General features: G+C 43.6%; 1 long non-coding RNA gene across 1 annotated transcript; it reads left to right on the plus strand.

Moving 5' to 3' along the window:
* Nucleotides 1-447: 447 nt before the first annotated feature.
* LOC130593998 (uncharacterized) lies at nt 448-6,354 on the plus strand. Its single transcript, XR_008970950.1, has 4 exons — nt 448-577; nt 701-794; nt 3,499-3,678; nt 6,236-6,354. It is a non-coding gene; the product is annotated as an uncharacterized LOC130593998 (long non-coding RNA).
* The last annotated feature ends 544 nt before the right edge of the window (nt 6,355-6,898 follow it).

The following is a 6,898-nucleotide window of genomic DNA, read 5'->3' on the forward strand; positions in this document are numbered from 1 at the left end:
CTCCATTTAGGAGCACAGCAATTTAATTACACCAAAAATATTGGAGGCTAGATGGAGATCTGGAAAAAACAAAACCCAGTTGTCAAACCTTTTGATCTCGGTCTCTTTGGGTGTGTTCTAAGGAAAACAGGCTGTCAGTGAGCAACAATCTGATTATTTGTTCCTTGTCTGACTCCAGGAAGGGCACTGGAACAAAGGACCCAGTGTTCAGGTGAGCCCTGGTCTTGGGTGAGAGCCACCTGGCAATGCCTCGGTGCAGTGAGGACTGAGGTAACAACCTACCTCATCCCTGGAAAGGAACCAGAACCAAAAGTGACAGTTTATCCATGTACCCAACTGACAGGATTCAGCTGCCACCTGTAACAGAAGTACATAACAAACCAGAAGTATTACGATAGCCTGACCTGCTCACGGAGAAAGAGGAGTGTTGGGTGTACCTGGGCATTCGTCCAAACATGCCTTTTTCTATGCAGGCTTTGTCTCCGTTATCTGTGTTTATCTTACATTAGGACTGGATCACAGCAACAGAAGGTAATACACAGCCAGGCTAGAAAACTGATCTCAAATAAGGACAATGGTATGAAAACCGAGTCAACTGAGATCTGGGGTGGTCTCCGACCTTTTCCCAAGCTGACCCCATGGGTCTGAATTTCACTTCTGTAATTGAATTGCAAGTGTGTCTTCGACCCCTCTGTTCCAGGAGACACCGACCGTTTCAAGTCATGGATAAAATCCAAGATGCTGATTTCAATTCAATATGTCTTTGGGACCTGGTATGAGCTACCAAAGAGCCTGTGAGTCTTCTTGTTTAATGCTGTCTTATTTAAGTAGCAGTAGTAACTTTTGAGCTAGAAGACCACCCTTCCTATAAAAGAACATTTCTAGCTATGTACATGAATTACTCTTCAGGGCAGTTTTATCTCTAAAGCTGGGCTAAGGATTAGAGAAAGTTGTTATTTACTTTGTCAAGTTTCTTCTTTTCACTTTAACCCATTATTTTGAGGTTTTACTCTGGATACTCATCTATTGGAGAGCAAATTAATTCCCTATTAAACTTGAAAATAATAGAAGCAGCATCTTCAGAGATCAATAAAATCACTTCGTTTCACCCAAAATACATAGTAGTCTGGCCAAGAATGTGTGATGATGGCTCCCACCATCACTGAGCAGCTCGCTGCATCACCGCTTGCTCCAAGAAGCAATGGTCCACTGTTCAGATCCACCTCCTCTTCCCCATGGTCATGAAGATCATACGTGCTTTTCCATGTGCTGACACAGACACATTCTCCATTGCCAGAGTGTGTCCCTGGGTGGCAAAGGAAACATAGCAGATGATGAGCAGAGCATCAGGTCATTGAAAATGCTGGTGCATCCCCTGAAAATCAGAACACAATGAGACATGACCAACTGACACCTCTTGTTCATGCAGGGTGTGCCTAAGTGGCGAGGAATAGAAGCCGGGGACTATGGACTTCTCTGGCACTTTGAGCTTTTTTTGCTTCATTAGTTTGAAGGAAAATTCCCTAAAATTCTGCTGATAACCTATGCTGACACGTGTTACTTCAGTTAAGAATCAGCTTGAGGTATTGAAAGAAAAGCTGCCCTTTAGCTTACTTTACAGCCCAGAGTCCCACAGGGTTGTACTTGTGATGTTAAGTACTTTGATTACATTTTTTATTTGATTCAAAGTTTACCCAAAACACCTTGTCCTCTGTACGTCATCCCACCGGAAAACAGCAGAACAAGTGGTTTTACTATTTGCATTCTGCAGTACCTGTTTCTTGACACAGCCAAGGTCCTTGTATTGCAGACCCATCTGAAATGCCATCCATGAGGTCATGCTCACTGCAAACAATGGCACACAAGGCAGTATTATTTCCTGCAGCCCCTGCTCTGTTTGTGTTGTTACTTGCACAGATCAAAGGGATGCAAAGCACTGGGAGTACCTAAACATATTACTGCATAATACAATGTAAACTGTGTGATTGGAAAGAACAGTTTGACTTAATTCACTTTCTGCTGCTTTCAGAACAAACAGCACATCGGTGTGGTCCCTCTAGTTAGTTAGACTTGGCACAGTCCTATTGCTGGGTCCACCAAGATGATTTCTGTGGCCCTTAGTGACATGGTTTAGTGGTGGACTTGGCATGGTTGGCCTCGATGATCTTGAAGGTCTTTTCCAACCTGGTTGCTTCTATGATTCTTCTGCAGCATTTCCATGCAGAATGTATGTCCATACACTCTCATGGCTTGAAGAAAACGAATTCAACAACAAGCACATAGTACGAGTTGCCTTTTGAGGAGACAATGAATATCTAGAGAAATATCTAGAATACTGTCCCAAGAGTCAAGGTCAGGAAAGATGCCATGGCTGGTCACAGGACTTTGAAACCCCTCAGGTAGCTCTCCCATGTTTTATATTAGACTTCGTGGAGGCTGAAGCATAGACAACTTGCTGTGACATTTTCACTAAAGCATTAGCTTAATGCTAATGCTGAGTTTTCATCACACACACCAAGTAACCTGAGATGTAACTGAACTTACTTTCTTTTAGTAGAATAGAGAAATATATGTAAAATCAGATGATTGACAGCCCTGGAAATTAAATAGACTGCCTCGCTGGTGTTTCTTATCCTGCTCCAGTAAAACCAGACAGGCAAGATGCCACCAAAACAAATGGATACTTTTCCTTTGATCCATCAGTAGCTTTTCAGAAGGATCAATATAGAAGGCTTTAATGTGCTCTAAACACTCTGCCTCCTGAAAGTAGCCTAAGATAAATGAGGTCACTCATGAGCAAGCAGACAGGAGACAGCCTAAACGATAGTCTTCCTGAGGTATTTCATGCCTCATAAAGGATGTATCTAGAGATACTCATGCTAATGTTTGGTTTGTGGGGCCAAGATATGATCTGCCATTGTACCCACCACTTTTCTGTGCACAGCCAGCATACCCACAAGTATTCAGACAGGCTGCAAGACGTAAGAGCATAAGGATGCCCAGGAGGAGCAAGCACCTCACGGAGCTGAACAGTACAGTCAGGTTCATCTCTGCATCCTCTAGGTAGATGTGAGCATGAGATCTGAGCCATCAGCACTCCCACACAGAGCTCACTGCACCCTCTGGGCCTTATGCATCTGCCAGAGGAAAGTGATTATAACAGATTATAACAGTCCAGATCCTTTTGCAGTTAAGCAGGATCAAGCAGGTGAATAAGTTATGGGAAGAGGCAGTCAAGGATCAAACCTAAATTAGTGCAGATGCAGGTGTTCAGAAAAAAAAGGAGCTGAGATCTCTCCATCTCCATTCCTGCTACTGTCACATTATACAGTATATTATGGGAACATTATAGAGCAAATATGCAGTTTCTTCAATCTGCCATTTAGGAACACCTGCCTTCTAGAAGCGCCTCTACTCTTCAGGTGTGATTAGCTTTGGTTAAGGCAAGGAGATACACTACTCATCTAACTTTTCATCTCACATTCCTTCTGTTTCCAGTCACTTGGTAACTCCCCAGCCTGGCTATCCACAATCCCAAAAGGACACGGAAACAGAGGAGCACATACTCCGTTGAGTATCCCAACCTGCCAGACCAGACTAACCTGCCCAAGCAGCTGAGCTGGTAAGAGGTAAATGAGAGCAAGATGGGGAAGATGGCCCACAGCAGAACTGTAACGGGTAAGTGCAAAGGGAGACACATCAATCACTAGAGCAATAGGAAGAGACAAAACATTTCAAACCGCATGAAGTCTATCTAAAGGCTTAAATAACATGTCTAGCTGCCCCACAGCCAGCAGACACTGCTTAAAGAGTCCATACCTTAGCCAGCTAGAGAGGTTTGGCAGTTGTTGAGAGCTTGTAGAATTAAAAGACCATTGGCTATACAAAAAAGTTGGTTAAACTCACTTCTGCCCTTGAGGCATATTGGGAAGAGGATTTTTCCCACAGTATGTCACAAGTCAGTAATCAGTGCAAGGAAAGAAGCCTGTGTCTTGTGCATCCATAAAAGGGAGGAGCAAGATTCATCTTTCTTCTGACATAAACTTGAGATGAACCTTAACTTGCTGTTCGTGCCCTGATGATACCCAATCTCATGGCTGAGTGGATCACACATCTTGCTTGCATGCTCAGGATAAAATTACTCCCAGATGTGAGACCCAAAAGGAATTTCCCTCCCAGGCCCTGACCTGGTCAGGTCACCAGGGCTGCTTGTCAGCTTCCCAGGCTCCTGCAAGCTTTGCATCTAACACATATCTTTTTCAGCCTTGGTGATGTCCTTGCTTTGTCCTGCTCTCTTCCAGCTGCTGCATATGGGAAAAAGCTTATGGGGCTTTTTCAGCTTGTTTCTGCAGGTTTGAGGCATGGGAACATTCTGATGCCATGAAAAAGTCTGCGCCTGTGATCAAAAGGGTCTCCTCTTGTGTTTTGTTGTGAAGTTCTTTGCATTCGTCAAATTCTTTAGGCAATGGTGTTCAAAACAGTACTTCAACACCTTAAAGAAAAATACCTTTGGTGGTGACATTTATCTTCTCCATCTCACACATGGAGTCAAACCCAGGTCTGCCACTCATTCATGCTACCTGCAGTGATGGTACCCTTGCAAGCTGCTCAAGGATGACCTAAGCCAGTGGCCCAGAAGGGATCAAAGATGTCCCAAGCTTCAGCATCTGCCCATGCACTGTGTGGATAGAAATAGGGACCAGAATCCTCCCATTACCCTGTCTACCTGTCCTGGTGCTGCCCTCCAGCAAAGAACAGGCACAGGGTACATCTGTGAAGCCCTGTACAATGTATGCTGCAAGGGCTGGGCAGGACTGAATGGGGTAAGACGACAGAGTATTGTGGTGTGCATCAGACTTTGGACCACTCCTGACAAACACCAGTCGTTAATGGTACCCCAGTATTGTTTCTCAGTGATCTGCAACCCACCGTGAAGCAGAGCTGTAAGAACATGGGTCCTCCGCACTCCTTGTCTGTGAGCAGGAGGCCAGATTTCCTCTCCTCTGCATCAGCAGATGCAACAAAACAATCTGTTTACTACAAACTCACCAGCTCCTGTGGATTATTCCTCACTTCATTAATTTCCTAATTATGAGAAACAGAAACGACTGCACTGTAATGACAAACTACAATGCAACTTCAGGCAAAGAGTCTGAAGGGAAAATTAAATACCAAAGGAATGGTTAGTTCTATAAACCTAGTTATTTCTTTAGTGTGGCTTTCTGAAGACGTAAGTTATCAGTACATAATGTTCCAAGCATGAAATGAAGCACCTCAGGAGGTAAAGGTGGGCATGCTGGTTTCCATCACTTGAGAGCCTGACCTTGTATCTCTAGTTATTCATTAACTCCAAAGCAGAAAGATACCTCTGACAGGAGAGGTTACTCACAAAGGGACTGCTGTGGAATCAGTGAAGTTCCAGGAAGTGTCTTTCCTGCTAGGGTTACTATGGAGATAGAACAAAAGAAACAAAACAGACTCTTTGGGGAGTTTTTTCATATTAATTGGGCTCTGCAAGTGAACATTTCAGTTGCTATCCCTGCCCTGGTTATCTTCTCCTTTTCTGATATTATTGATGTAATTGACTCCTTTCTTCTGCTGCTGCTGTGCAACCTGCACCTTCCTGTGCAGAGCATGGCCATCCTTGTCTTCCGCTAGCTGTCATTACAAGATATAATGGGTATTTGATTGAAAGCTGAATATTCAGCACAAGGACAAGAATAAAGACATAATTTGTAGGATTCTGTTAATAACTTGACAGGGACTCAGCAGAACACTCACTTTTCAAATTCTGAACAAAGCATGAATTTTAGTGGTTAATTTTATCCATTACTAAAGGCAGATAAAAGCTGAGTGAAACCCCGTTCCCAATGACAGCAGTGCCAAAACTCCTACTGACGTTAAGTGTCAATGATCCCAGATAAACTAGCAATTATAGGTGTGAAAAAGGACTGAAACCAGCCTGTGCCTTCCCTTGCCTTCAGTCATCTTTCTTCCTAAGGTTTAAGAAAGGTGTATGTTGGGAAGCATGATTAGGAAGATCTCTCTTCCTCCTTCCCTTTCCCTTCATTAACCCACTCCACACCTAAGCTCTCTCCTGAGCTCTCATGCTGGCTCTCATAGATCTTCCCCTTCCTTCAGCACTAACAGCATCATCCAGAATGAGGATAAGAAAGGGACAGAAGATTGCAAGAGAAGAGACAGAGGAGCTGGTGGTAACCTTGTTCTCTTTCAGTCATGCAGGGGCAGAGGTAGAAACAACAGATAAACCCAGGATGCACGCAGCTGATTGCAGCTGTGTCTGCCTGGAGTATCTCTGCAAAACAGATGTGCTCTTGCAAAAGTGAGGATGAGTCCCAGAGGACCTGAAGTGAAGCCTTGCAGAAACCAAGTCCCAATGCTTCAGACCAGCCCTATAATCACAAATAACTTGTTCACACCTACAGAGGAAACTTCCACAACAAAAACCGTCTGGTCCTTAGCTCAGTGCTATAAATCCACAAACTTCCTTTTCCCAGTTACACCAGTGAAATGTATTTTTTAAACTCTTGTCTTTATTATAAAGTACTTTTGTAAAATGGCAGATTACATTTAATACCTGCATTTAACAATACAATCTGGGTTTGACACAGTGGCAGCACAACGGAATAAAATGCTACTCTGAAGAAGGGTAATTCAGGCTTTAGCTTGTCTCCAAAGGTTCACTGCAGAAAACATTCCTCATCACAACTACTGTAACAGACAGGGTGGAGAACCTATGGGGTTTTTTCACTAAAGCCATGATGTGTAAAGCCTGATGGTGCTTTATCAGAGCCTGAGCCCAGCACGAATTCTGCTTTGATTAACGTTAACTCATTTTTTTCACTGCAACACACACACTGAATGAAGTCTTTGTGTT

The sequence above is a fragment of the Pezoporus wallicus genome, unplaced genomic scaffold (assembly GCF_028554395.1).
Source record: "Pezoporus wallicus isolate ANWC-B61680 ecotype Strahan unplaced genomic scaffold, APGP_CSIRO_Pwel_v1 scaffold_6446, whole genome shotgun sequence".
Classification (NCBI taxonomy): domain Eukaryota; kingdom Metazoa; phylum Chordata; class Aves; order Psittaciformes; family Psittacidae; genus Pezoporus; species Pezoporus wallicus.